This window comes from Bos javanicus, chromosome 27 (assembly GCF_032452875.1).
Source record: "Bos javanicus breed banteng chromosome 27, ARS-OSU_banteng_1.0, whole genome shotgun sequence".
Lineage (NCBI taxonomy): Eukaryota > Metazoa > Chordata > Mammalia > Artiodactyla > Bovidae > Bos > Bos javanicus.
The window spans coordinates 13,850,036-13,863,514 of record NC_083894.1 but is presented as its reverse complement, the minus strand read 5'-3'; the positions used below and the strand labels follow the sequence as shown (position 1 = coordinate 13,863,514).

Below are 13,479 nucleotides of genomic sequence, written 5' to 3'. Positions count from 1 at the left end.
TGCCAGAGGCAGTGGGAAGCCATTCAAGTGGGCAGTCCTATCAGGAAGAGTGAGGGGGGATTTCCCTGGCGGTCCAGCAGTTGAGACTGTACTTCCACTGTAGGGGAAGCAGCTTTCATCCCTGATCAGGGAACTAAGATCCTGCATGCTTCTCCGTGTGGCCAAAAAATAATTTTTTAACAAAAGAAGAGCGAGGGGGTTATACTGTTCCCTTCAGAAGACCTGGTGGCTTTCCTGGTGGCTCAGATGGTAAAGCATCTGCCTACAATGCAGGAGACCCAGGTTCAATCCCTGGGTCGGGAAGATCTCCTGGAGAAGGAAATGACAACCCATTCCAGTATTCTTGCCTGGAAAATCCCATGGATGGAGGAGCCTGGTAGGCTCCAGTCCCTGGGATCACAAAGAGTTGGACATGACTGAGCAACTTCACTTCACTTCACGTCAGAAGACCACTTAAATAAATGCCAGGTATGAAGAACCAATGGCTGGCTTCTCCATATGGCTAATTTAAAACATACCATTATTTGCCAGTAGAGACCAAAAGCTAATAAGATTGTGATAATTTCGAGGGGGGACTCTTCTAGTCCCCAGTCAGTGAATCTCAGACCTCTTAAGCCCCACTGTAAGAGCTCTGAGATCCTCTATACTCCCTGCTGCAAATCCTGGGCAGTCCTGGGGGACCCTGGACTCTGAAGCCCAGCGCAGACCCCCTATGGAACAGACGTTCTGCTTGGTGGTGTGAGCAAGTCTTAGGTGCTCACCAAGGTGTGTGTGACTGATTCTGGACCAAAAACCTGGAAGGTTTCTGATAGAACAAAGAGGCATGTAGCACTGACAGGGAATTTCAAGTTTGTTGAAATACAAAATGGACTTTGCTGCTAACAAGCATGTGTATGTCATGTGTTAGTTGCTTAGGCATGTCCAACTCTTTGCGACCCTATGGACTGCAGCCCACTAGGCTCCTCCCATCCATGGGATTTCCCAGGCAAGAAGACTGGAGTGGGTTACCAGTTCCTTCTCCAGGGCATCTTCCTGACCCAGGGATAGAACCTGGGTCTCCCACATTGCAGGCAGGGTCTTTACCATCTTAGTCCCCAGGGAAGCCCACGCTAATAAGCATCTGATTTTATTAGTTCTGTGGTCTGTTCTCTTGAGACAACACCTCCTGCTGCTTTCCTGGGGAAGGATTCCTCTATTTTATCATGAAGGAACGGAAGAGCACTTTTCCATGGTGAACTTTTCCATCCTGCTACCTCTGGTGGGTCAGCAGCATTTTATAGACAGGGAGAATGGGGTGTGGAAAGGTTTATTAACTCTCCCTGGGCCGGAATTCAAACCCAGCCCTGACCTTCAAGTTCATGGTCTTTCCATCACTTCCCATGACCTTCAGAGAAAAACGACTTCCCCTGCTCCCCCTTGTCCAAGAAAAATGAGCTTCCCTTGTTTCCTCTGGGGGGAAATAGTGGGAATAAAATTACTCTGTGTTCATAGGTAATTCATGCTGCTGGCTGTACAGAATGATTTTGATAGGTCCAGGCTTTCTGACTTCCGGAGGCTCTTATTTATGGTTTATTTTCTGGCGCAAGTGAAGACTGAAGTGTGTGTGCGTTGTTCCTGATTATCTCAGAGGTTGAACCCGGCCAAAGCTGAAGCGAGGCTGTGGAATGGGACTGGCTGGGTTAGAACACAGTGTAGTTCTGTGTGGTTGAGATTTTCATGAGAAATGTGGGGGGCTGGGATTCCAGGACCCCAGCCTGTGTTGGAACATGGTGGGGCTGTGGCTTAGTCGCCAGCTTTGAGGCTGGTCTGTTCTGTAACTGCTGGAGGCTGCTCCTTCACTAAGGCCCAGAGGCTGGTCAGCAAGTCTGGGGGTGTCCTCAGCCTGACCCTGTTCCATTTCTCCAGTGTGGCCACTGCAACGTGCTGTCACCAGAAACATGTGGGAAGTTTTAATGAAGGGATTCTTAAACTTTTGGGGGCCAAGGACCCCTTTGGCCATCTATGGGTCCCTTTTCAGAGCAATATTTTTTAGTGCGTAAAATAAGATACTGAGTTACCTAAGATACTAGTTACCATGGAAACTAGTTATATTGATATACAGTTATCAAAATATTTTTAAAAACTTGTGATAGAGAAAAATACATGCTTTTTAAATTAATGATTTACATAATGAGATCTAGCTGGGATTTAATAACCAGCATAATTTTGAAGTAGTGATAAGGGTAAATAATATTTCAAGATATTTGCAGCCCCTAGCACTGAGATATGAAAATATCTGTGATTTCTATTGGGAACAAACCATAGGAACTGTTAATACTGCCGTGGTTCAGTGCCCGCATTTTTATAATGAAAGGAAATGCTAAATTTCAGCTAGAGGTTAGTGAAAATGAAGATGTAATTGTTTTCTTATGCAACTTGAGGATCCCCTGAATTCACTGAACTCCTGGAAAAAAGCCTAGGTTTCTTCCCTCAAGACTTTTTAGAGAAATAACTAGTTTATTATTGTTGTTTCTCCCCTCCTCCTTTTTTTAAAATTCTTTTAATTTCCCAGTGTCTTGATTATTCTTGTTCATCCTCCCTGCATGCTCAGAATCCTTTCCTTGGTCTTTTGAACACCTTTACTTTCTTTTTAAAAAATCCTTTTATGATTCTCTCTCTGTCCTCTGAAGTCTGAGGTCCTCCCATCTCTGGAATCTGCGGTCCACCCTCCTGTAGATTTGAGGGTTTTCCCTCTCTGGAATCTGGGGTCTTCTTGCCCTCTTGTGCCCCTTACCTGTGAATCAGGCAGTGGCCTCAACCTTTTTGCCTGTATAGCCCCCTCAAAGAATTTTGAAACCCTGTGTATCCATTTTTAGGTAAACGGCTCAAAATTTTAATTATATGTTTAAATCATTTTAAAAGATTTATTTTCCTGCATATTTTGCATTGCCCACCTTCTTCAAACACATACTGTATTAAAATCTTGGAGCTGCAGATTTTAGCTTATCCAGTTCATGTGATGGAAATGACAAAACCAGTCTTTGCTCTCACATCAGTCAGTGAAATCAGACCTCTTTTGGTAGAAGATGTATCAGTTCCCAGGAGAAGGCAATGGCAACCCACTCCATTACTCTTGCCTGGAGAATCCCACGGATGGAGGAGCCTGGTAGGCTGTGGTCCATGGGGTCTCAAAGAGTCGGACACGACTGAGCGACTTCACTTTCACTTTTCACTTTCACGCACTGGAGAAGGAAATGGCAGACCACTCCAGTGTTCTTGCCTGGAGAATCCCAGGGATGGTGGAGCCTGGTGGACTGCCGTCTATGGGGTCGCACAGAGTCGGACACGACTGAAGCGACTTAGCAGCAGCAGCAGCAGCAGTTCCCAGGTTGACCACCTCAGTTCTGAACCTGAATCCTGACATGGGCCAGGACGTGGCCTCAGCTGGAGACAGGTAGCTGTGGTGGATGGAAGGATGAGCTGATGCCTGGGTTCCTTGTCCAGATCAACTGCTCCCATCAAAGTCTGTCTGAAACTCTCCATGCCTCACTCTCAGGGCCTCCTCAGCAACAATGCTTCCTGGAATTATCCCTTTTCTGGTGTCCTAGAGATGGAGGTGGCTCAGAGGGTAAAGAGTCTGCCTGTAATGCAGGTGACCTGGGTTTGATCCCTGGTTCGGGAAGATCCCCTGGAAGAGGAAATGGCAACCCACTCCCGTATTCTTGTCTGGAAAATCCCATGGATGGAGGAACCTGGAGGGCTATACAGTCCATGGGATCGCAGAGTCAGACACGACTGAGTCACTAACACTTTCACTTTCAGAGATGGTCACACTCCAGAACGACTCAGGATGAGTGACAGACAGTAAGGTCTTCCTTTATCCTTCCTCCAGTTTCATTGAAATATAATTGACATCGCAGCACTGTATACATTTAAAGTGTAGAGTGTAATGATTTGACTTGCATACATCATGAAATGATGACCACAATAAGGTTAGTGGACAGCTGTCCTCTTGTATAGATACAGTATAAGGAAGGTCTTACTGAAAAGACAATTGCACAAGAGGATGCAGTGGAGGATAAGCACCGCACAATGCTGGCATGTTTTTGGACCCATCAACTTTAGGCAGTTGAGAACCTGGAAATGGATTCCTGGAAAGCTACCCTGGTCGACTGGAAAGCCTGTGTGGTCTTTGGTTTCTTTGGAGACTCATGAAATAAAGGAAGCGGTTTATCATTTGCAGCAACATGGATGAAACATAGAGATTGTCATACTGAGTGAAGTAAGTCAGAGATGGAGAAATGTCGTATAACATCCCTTATACAACTAAGTGTGTGAGCATGCTCAGTTGTGTCCAACTCTTTGTGACCCCATGGACTGTAGCCCACCAGGCTCCTCCGTCCATGGGATCTCCCAGGCAAGAATACTGGAGTGGGTTGCCATTTCATTCTCCAGGGGATCTTCCCGACCCAGAGATCAAACCGGGGTCTCCTGCATTGCAGGCAGATTTTTTACAACTAGCTCCACATGGGAAGGACAAGGCTTTCCTTTCAAATACACCCTGCTTTTTTTTTCTTTTTAAAGAGATAAGTGGAAATCCCACAGGTGGGACTGATCCTCTCCAGAAAGATAGGAGGGCCGGAATCTTGCCAAAGAGGCAGGGAGAGAGCTGACCAGGTAGCCAGTCACCGCCAGGGAGGTCCCTTAGGCCGTCGGTCAAGGACACAGGTACGTGGGGACGGCTGTGGGTCGGCTGGGTGGGGGTGGGGGGCGGGGGAGGTGTTGAGGACGCCTGGAAAGCTGTGTATTTGAACGGAAGGTCTCAGGGCACAAGCAGGGGCCATGGCTTTTGCCATTTTGTCTCGTAAAGGCTGTCAGCTGGCACACAGCAGGCATCCTCTTTAACTTCAGGGTTGCTGCAGCAGCTGCCTTTTGGATGAAGTGGAGCCTGAAAACTCGCCCGCTCCTGGTGGCCGAGCTCGTCTGCCTGTGGCAGTCAGGGCCACGCTCTGCCAGAATGCGGTGCTTGCTCAGGGGCCTGGTGAGAGGCATCCTTTTACTGAAAGAGGCATTTGTTCTTCCTGTGGATCCGAGTTGCAGCGGAGCAGGCTGACCTCTGGGTGGCAGCCTGGCAGAGGTGGGCCACCTGCAATGTGTCAGCGAGGCCACAGCACAGAGCTGGGGCAGGAGTGAGCCTGGCTGGGGAAGAGGGGTGGGCGGGGGCTCCTCCACCTCTTGTCTGCCCTTGGTTGGTCCCTGGGGGTGTGCCAGCATCTGGCAGTTTACCCAGGGCCCCAGGAGACAGGCAGGTCCTGAAATGAAACACTACCATGAAGCTCCCTTTGGCGCCACTCTCTTTGCTAATTTTTAAGGCCTTGCCTAAACATCTCACCCCACACAGTGAAGAGTGGGTGCTCAATAATTCCTTGCTTGGGTTAGCAAATTGAAATAAATGGCAGTGTAGTATCAGTATGCTGGCCTTGGACTCAGTGTCCCGGAAAATAAGGGCCATGGCTTTCTCATAGGCTCTGTGAGCCCCTGGCTTCCTGTAGTAGGGATCTGCTAGTACTTTTGATGGTGATTATTAATACTGTATCTGTGTTCTCTAATCTAAAAAATAATGGAGATTGAGAAGTTAGAATCATGTGTGTTTACAAGGAAAATTGGGACAGATAATTTGACATCAGAAGTACCCTGGAAAATATTGTTTTTGAGTTGTGTCCGACTCTTTTGTGACTCCATCGGCTGTCCATGGCATTTCCCAGGCAAGAATACTGGAATGAGTTGCTGTGCTGGGCTCCACAGCATCTTTCCGACCCAGGGATCGAACCCTGAGTCTCTTATGTCTCGTGCATTGGCAGGCGGGTTCTTTACCACTAGAGCCACTGGGAAGCCCTTCCAGGCAGTTACTTGCTGTCAATTAATTAAGCCTCTAAATATGCATCAGTGCAAAGTGGAATAACCTGTGGTTGAGAGAGGGGGCGAACTGGTTCAACAAAACTCTCCATTCTGCGTCAGATTGGCTGCAGCCCGGTGTCGGGGACCTGGGATTTCTGCTTCTCCATGGTGACTATGGGCACACCTCTTTGCTCCCCTCTCGGGTCCTAATAGAGTCCCCAGGTGCGGTTCTGGGAGGAGGATGGGCCCGGTCCTGTCCTGCCAGCCACCTACCCATCATAGGGCAGCCCCAGCCCAGAGCTTTTGTCCCTGCCTTGGCTTTTCCTTGCTGAACTTGGCACAGCAAAGCCAGTCCCAGGAGGAGAACACTTTCTCAAGAGGAGGTTAAGCTTTTTTGTGTGCCATGCCAACTTGCTTCATTCTTTGCGACCCCATTGACTGTAGTCCGCCAGGCTCCCCTGTCCATGGGGATTCTCTAGGCAAGAATACTGGAGTGGGTCGCCATGCTCTCCTCCAGGGGATCTTCCTGACCCAGGGATTGAACTCCAGGCTCCCACATTGCAGGCAGATTCTTTACAACTAGCTCCACCTGGGAAAGCCGAGGCTTTTGTTCTAAATGTGCCCTGCTTTACTTTTTTTTTCTTTTTACAGAGATAAGTGGAAATCCTACAGGTGGGACTCATCTTCTCCAGAAGGATAGGAGGGCCCAGACCTTGCCAAGGATGCAGGGAGAGCTGACTAGGTAGCCAGTCACCGCCAGGGAGGTCCCCCAGGCCGACGGTCAAGGACACAGGTACGTGGGGACGGCTGTGGGTCGGCAGGGGTGGTGGGGGGGGGTGGGGGTGGTGGGGGTGGGGGGCAGCGGGGGAGGTGCTGAGAACACCTGGAAAGCTGTGTATTTGAATGGAAGGTCTCAGGGCACAAGCAGGGGCCGTGGCTTTTGCAATTTTGTCTCGTAAAGGCTGTCAGCTGGCACACAGCAGGCATCCTCTTTAACTTCAGGGTTGCTGCAGCAGCTGCCTTTTGGATGAAGTGGAGCCTGAAAACTCGCCCGCTCCTGGTGGCCGAGCTCGTCTGCCTGTGGCAGTCAGGGCCACGCTCTGCCAGAATGTGGTGCTTGCCTCGGGGGGCTGGTGAGAGGCATCCTTTTACTGAAAGAGGCATTTGTTCTTCCTGTGGATCCGAGTTGCAGTGGAGCAGGCTGACCTCTGGGCGGCAGCCTGGCAGAGGTGGGCCACCTGCAATGTGTCAGCGAGGCCACAGCACAGAGCTGGGGCAGGAGTGAGCCTGGCTGGGGAAGAGGGGTGGGCGGGGGCTCCTCTGCCTCTTGTCTGCCTTTGGTTGGTCCCTGGGGGTGTGCCAGCATCTGGCGCTTTACCCAGGGCCCCAGGAGGCAGGCAGGTCCTGAAATGAAACACTACCATGAAGCTCCCTTTGGCGCCACTCTCTTTGCTAATTTTTAAGGCCTTGCCTAAACATCTCACCCCACACAGTGAAGAGTGGGTGCTCAATAATTCCTTGCTTGGGTTAGCAAATTGAAATAAATGGCAGTGTAGTATCAGTATGCTGGCCTTGGACTCAGTGTCCCAGAAAATAAGGGCCATGGCTTTCTCATAGGCTCTGTGAGCCCCTGGCTTCTTGTAGTAGGGATCTGCTAGTACTTTTGATGGTGATTATTAATACTGTATCTGTGTTCTCTGATCTAAAAAATAATGGAGATTGAGAAGTTAGAATCATGTGTGTTTACAAGGAAAATTGGGACAGATAATTTGAAATTAGAGTATCCTGGAAAATGTTGTTGCGTCCTTAAGTCGTGTCCGACTCTTTTGTGACCCCAGGGGATTTCTCAGGCAAGAATACTGGAGTGGGTTGCCAGTTGCTTCTCCAGGGGTTCTTCCAGACCCAGAAATCAAACCTGTGGCTCCTGCCGCATATTCTGCATTGCAGGTAGGTTCTTTACCACTGAGCCACTGCAGAAGCCCAATATACAAGCTTAATCGCATAGATCCTTCAACCTGAAGAGCCCCTATATGACATATGATGTTTCTTTCTCACCCCCAGTTTATTTCTTTATAGCAAAAAAAAAAAAAAAAAAAAGCTAGTCGGAATATCTGTTATTTTCCTAGGCTGCCATCACAAAGTGCCACAGGTGGGGTGGGATGAGAGTGCAGTGGTTAAACAGCATGAATATATAAGCTCACAGGTGTCAGAAGTTTGAGTTTCTCGTTCCCCTGACCTCCAGTGGTTTGCTGGCCGTGGTGTTTCTTGGCTCATAGAGGTGTCAGCCAGGCTCTTCACGTGGCGTCCTCCCTCACACACGGCGTGTGTGAGTCTGTGTTTCAATTTCTCCCTTTAAAAAACAATGCATTATTGAGTTTTGGCTGCGCGGGGCCCTCGTGGCTGTACACGGGCTTTCTCTAGCCGTGGTGCTCAGGCTTCTCGTTGCAGTGGCTTTGCTCGTTGTGCTTTGGTAGCTGTGGCACACAGCCTCAGTTGGCCCGTGGCATGTGGGAATCTTCCTGAACCAGGATTGAACCCATGTGCCCTGTATTGGCAGGTGGACTCTTAACCACTGGACCACCAGGGAAGTCCTAAATTTCTCTTTTTTTTTTAATAAGAATAGCAGTCAGATTGGGCCAGCTCCACCACCCCCTCCCACGACCACCCAGTATGACCATGCATCAGCTGAACTCTTTCTGAGGATCTTATTTCCAAGTAAGATCACATTCTGAGGTCCTAGGGGTTAGGACTTCATATAAACCCGGAGTTTATAACATGTAAACGTATAAACCCGGGAGTGGGGAATAGGGCACAATTCGGCTCACAAGAGAGCTTTTCCAGCCTCGAGAAAGGAAGAGAGAAACATCCAAGGGGCAACTGCCTGTGAAGAGGTGGGGAGGGAGGTGGGAGAGGAAGGGACTGCCGTGCAGAGCAGCAGCGTCAGAGTGGGCCCGCCTCCGCGTACTCTTTCATTCCTGAGACTCTGCTGTTGGCTGTGACATCCTAGATGGTAGCATGAATCCATTTTCTTCTACTTGACCTCGCGTATGTGGCTACTGAAATTAAATAAAATGGAAAAATTCGGTTCACCAGTCTCACTAGTTGGATCTCAAGGGTGGCCTGTGGTTATACCCCTTTTGAATATCGAGGCTACAGAACGTTTCTAGCATCACAGAGAGTTCTGTTGGACAGAACCAGTCCAGAGGGTTGCACCGGAAAAACGTGGTTGACGAAGACAGAAATGGGGACTGGGAGACAGGTGGAAGTGGGCTGAAAGGAGGTGCAAGGGCCAAAGGTAGCCTTGAGTTCCAGCGGCGTTCAAGCGGCGTGTAGGGTTCAGAGATGTAGGAGGAAACCAAGGAGGCCTGAGAACGCTTGAGGTGGGCTGTACCCGCCAGGCTAAAGTGCTAGGTGGCAGACTACGTGACCATGGAGCTTATGTTCATCTCACAGCCCACTTCTGAGAAGCCGTTCACTCATCATGATGGGTGGTGCTTTGGAAATGTCCCCACACCTTCAGTTTGGGAAACACTGGCCCAGAGCAGAATGGTGGGGTGGGGTGGAGAGGAATGGCCCTGGCTGCTTATTGCTTCCTGGAGGCCCAGAGGAGCTGCTGTGAAGGGCCCTGGGTGAGGCTGGAGGAGCCGGTGATGCCCCCAGGCCCCTTCCTCATGCTCCTGCAAATGCCTCCAAATTGGCGAAGCTCAGAAGACAGAAGAGGAGTCCCCGCAATCTAGTTAAGTTTGATCTAGACAGACGTTTGATGAATAATAAGGTGTCTTTGAGTAATAACATGGATAACATGCTTCTAAGGGCTGAATACAAGGTATTTTATGCATATCCAGGTGGGAGTCAGCACAGCTGACAAAACCTCGGGGATTACTGGGTCTCAGAGGCAGAAAGCAACGGCCAGCGCCGCGCCAGTATTGACAGAGGGGCCGGGAGGGGCAGGGGGCAACCCAGTGTCACCGAGCAGACACAGCGGAGGTCAGGCGACGTGACAGGCCTTCGCGCCGGGCTCTGCTCTCTGAATTTTAAGAGCAATAAAGTATAAAACTGCAGCAAATCAACAGCAGCGATGAGCAAAGGTTACAGAGGGGCTAGAAGCTGTTCCACTTGTAAAAAGAGAAACGTCAGGCACGCACAATACAGTCTTATTCTCAGGCGCCCAAAGGAGCTGTGACAAGGACACTGGGTCTCCTCCTGGAACCAGCCGGGGTGAGCTTCGTTCTTGCTGGAGCGGGCCTGTGTGCAGAAGGGCGCTGCCAGTGGCTAACGTTTTCATTGATAAGTATTTCCTGGGGGTCCTTGATGTGATGGATTCCCCAGGGGCAGGGGCCCCAGCAAGAAATCTTTGAGCCCACATGTGATTGGATGCTCTCCACTTCTCTCACCAGTACCTCACTCTCACCTTCCATCGCCTCTCACCTGGGTTGGCAGGACGCGTCTCCTGTGCAACTGATGTGTCCTTCCTTGTTGAGGGAGCTTGGTCCCCATAATCTCCCGGCCTCTCTCCGCCTTTGACCCCCCTGGACCGTAGCACTGGTTGGCAGCTCTGGGAAGCTTGGACTGGGCGTGTTTGCTCAGCTTTGCCGTCTTCCTTTTGGGAGCACTACTGGCAAGGATGCTGATGCTACGAGGGCTACCAGCTCTTCTCTTCATGGGGTGCGGCACTGGCCCATGGTCGGGGTCGGGGGGAGGAGTGTCAACATTAGGAAGCCCTCTGGGCTCTTATACCTAGTTTTCCCAACATTAAGGGCTTCCCTGGTGGTGCTAGTGGTAAAGAATCCACCTGCAAATGCAGGTGACTTGAGTTCCATCCCTGGATCAGGAAGATCCCCTGGAGAAGGAAATGACAACCCGCTACAGTAGTCTTGCTTCAGAAATCTCGTGGACAGAGGAGACTGGCAGGATACAGTCCCTGGGGCTGCAAAGAGTTGGACATGACTTAACTTGGACTAAACAACAACTAACATAATGGTGTGTACTTGTTGACTTTCCTTTTGTTGACTCTCATTTATCCACTCTCTCCAACACGGAGGTGCAGAGCCTTCCTTGTAGAGCAAGGATAGGGTCCTTCCCCTTTTGCTTCCTACCCTCAGTACCTGGGGGAGTAGTCACTCCATAAATAATGTGAGCACTGAATGTAGGAGGGAGGGGGCGGTGAGAAGCAGTGACACCCACAGGACCACCGTGTCAGGAACCAAGAGAAACGGGGCTTCATGCCCGGCTCACCACTAGCAACTGTGTGCTTGCCACTTACCTCTGATTTTCCCCCTTCCTTCATCTCTCTAAAACAAGGAGGGTTCACTCTGCATTGGGAGCCTCTTGCAAAGGCCTGACATCCTTTTGGAGGAGTCTCTTGCTTCTTAGGAGATGCGTGTTTTCCTGGCCCCGGGGCTGTTACTATCTTTCCCCCTCCCTGCTCCTTTTAGTATTTAATGGCAGCCGCTGAATTATTTAACTGCGTGAGTGTTCGGGGGACCGCGTTTGAAGGGCACATAAGATAACAAATGAAGCAACGCTGTGGCATCATTCTTTCTGCTGCCGGGGATTCGGGAGCTTTTATTTTTCTTGAGCATCTTGACTTTCCCAACAGAAAGAGTAAAACAAATCACATACACAAATCACCACCCGCCCTCCCCGCCTGCCCCCCCAAGCCCTGCCGGAGCCGCTGCGGCCAAACGGGAGCGATTTTAAACGAGAAGATTATAGTCGCGGCTAATGGAGCAGGAGCGAGAAACACTTGTCCTGGGCTGGCGGCACCAAATACCCCTTATCACCTCGGAGAGCGAGAGCGTTATTATTTTAATGGTAAATGCAGTAGATTGCAAACTAGTAAAGTCACAGTCAGACCCCTCTGCTTGCCCGGTGACAGGTGCGTGCATTCATATGCTTGCCTTATTGTGAGGTTTCTCATCTGCCCGAGTCCCGTTCACAGCCTTTATCTCGTTAGGTACCTTCCGTGGAACTGTGCAATGAAGTCTCCCTTTTTAAAGTACAATGCGTTTCCCCCAACCCTATTCTTCCCGGGCTTTTATGACTCACAATTGACAAAGGCCTCGCTAATGGAAATGCAAATTTCCTACCTGTCAAAAACTGAGAATGTCTTCCAAAACAGTGGCTGGCGGGGCAGAAATTATATTAGCATTAGCACTTGCGGGTTGGGTGAGGGTGAGGGGGGCGGGGAGAAGCCACTTCCCAGGAATTTGTGGGATAAAAGTGTTTGTTTGATGCTGGGATATAAATAAAACAGCTGTGCTCAGAGCTCCTGTGCAGACAGGACAATTCGGGAATTTCTAACTTTTGTATCCCTCTGGTTTCAGCCCATGTATTATTCAGATTCAAATCACCCCATACTGCTATTATGAAGTCTTTGATTTGGGGACCAGAAAGGTTGGGGGCCTTGATATCTCTTCCTGTTTTCCTGAGGAAGTCCCCTGATGTGAGGCTGTCTTGGGACCCTACACATCTGAAGCATCGTTCCTGCCCCTTCTCCTCATCCTCTCCTCTTATTATTATTTAACTGTGTGTGAGTGCATGCGCGCACATGCATGAACAAGAACAGTGATTGAAATATGGTCTTTGCCTGAAATTTTAGCGGAGAGCAGGGCTGACTTCCTGTATGAGCCTGCCAGGGCTTGTCAACTAGGGAAAAAAAAGCATAACCTAAAAGTTGAGAATTATGTTTTGTTTGGCAGACAAACTGAGGCCTGAAGCCTGGGGGTATGAACTAAAAGAAATACACAAGTTTAGAGAGGCAAGTTAAGTTTTGTTTGAGGCAAAATGAGGACTGCAGCCTGGGAGACAGCACCCGAGAGAGATCTGGGAGACTGCTCCAAAGAGGCAGCGGGGAAGGTCAATATATAAACTTTTGGTGAAGGGGGAGCTCAATACAATTAAGTACTCATTTTACAAAAGGATTTTTGCTAGTTGAGCGGATCTGATGTTGCCATGAAGGGATTTAGTGCGTTTCTAGACATGAGGAGGTACAAGGATTGGGATCATAAAATCTGTTTTTTTGGGGAAAAAAAAAATCCAACTGTCTAATGACCTGGCCTACCAGATTCCCTGGAGCCCAGAGTGCCTCACTCCACCCTGGACTCTGTGCAGGTGTTGAAGGTCAACAGTTGCAGCTGCACAGGGTCAGTCTCCACAGAGGCAGGTGGCAAATGCCCTCGTTCAGTCCTTGACAATGCTCTTGGCAAGTGCCAATCTGTAGTTGACAGGGCCCCCTTGTGGTCATAAATTCAACCATACTTGGGGAGGCTTTTCATGACCATTCTGTCCCGTGTTGCTAGGAAGACTCACTCCTGGTTCTAAAGGTTTTTTTTGCTGGTAGATCACTCAGTGTGCTATTACTAGACTAGGTCTTGATAATCAAAGATCTCTGGATACCGGTCTTGTAGTTATGGTTCAGGAAAATATTCCCTCTCATTGCATCTTCCCATATCTAGAGTTACACTATTACAATCATTGATCACATACATTTGATCAATAGCTTCAAGTCTAGTTATCATTGTTTTCTACACATTCTGGGGAGAAGCTCATTTCATTGCAGGCTCAGTCATATACTTGGTAATAAAAGAGACAATAATCTTG

The 13,479-nt window shown here is 49.4% G+C and overlaps 1 non-coding gene across 1 annotated transcript; it reads left to right on the top strand.

Moving 5' to 3' along the window:
* The first annotated feature begins 231 nt into the window (after positions 1-231).
* On the top strand, positions 232-304 carry TRNAC-ACA (transfer RNA cysteine (anticodon ACA)). The gene has a single exon. It is a non-coding gene; the product is annotated as a tRNA-Cys (tRNA).
* Positions 305-13,479: the final 13,175 nt, after the last annotated feature.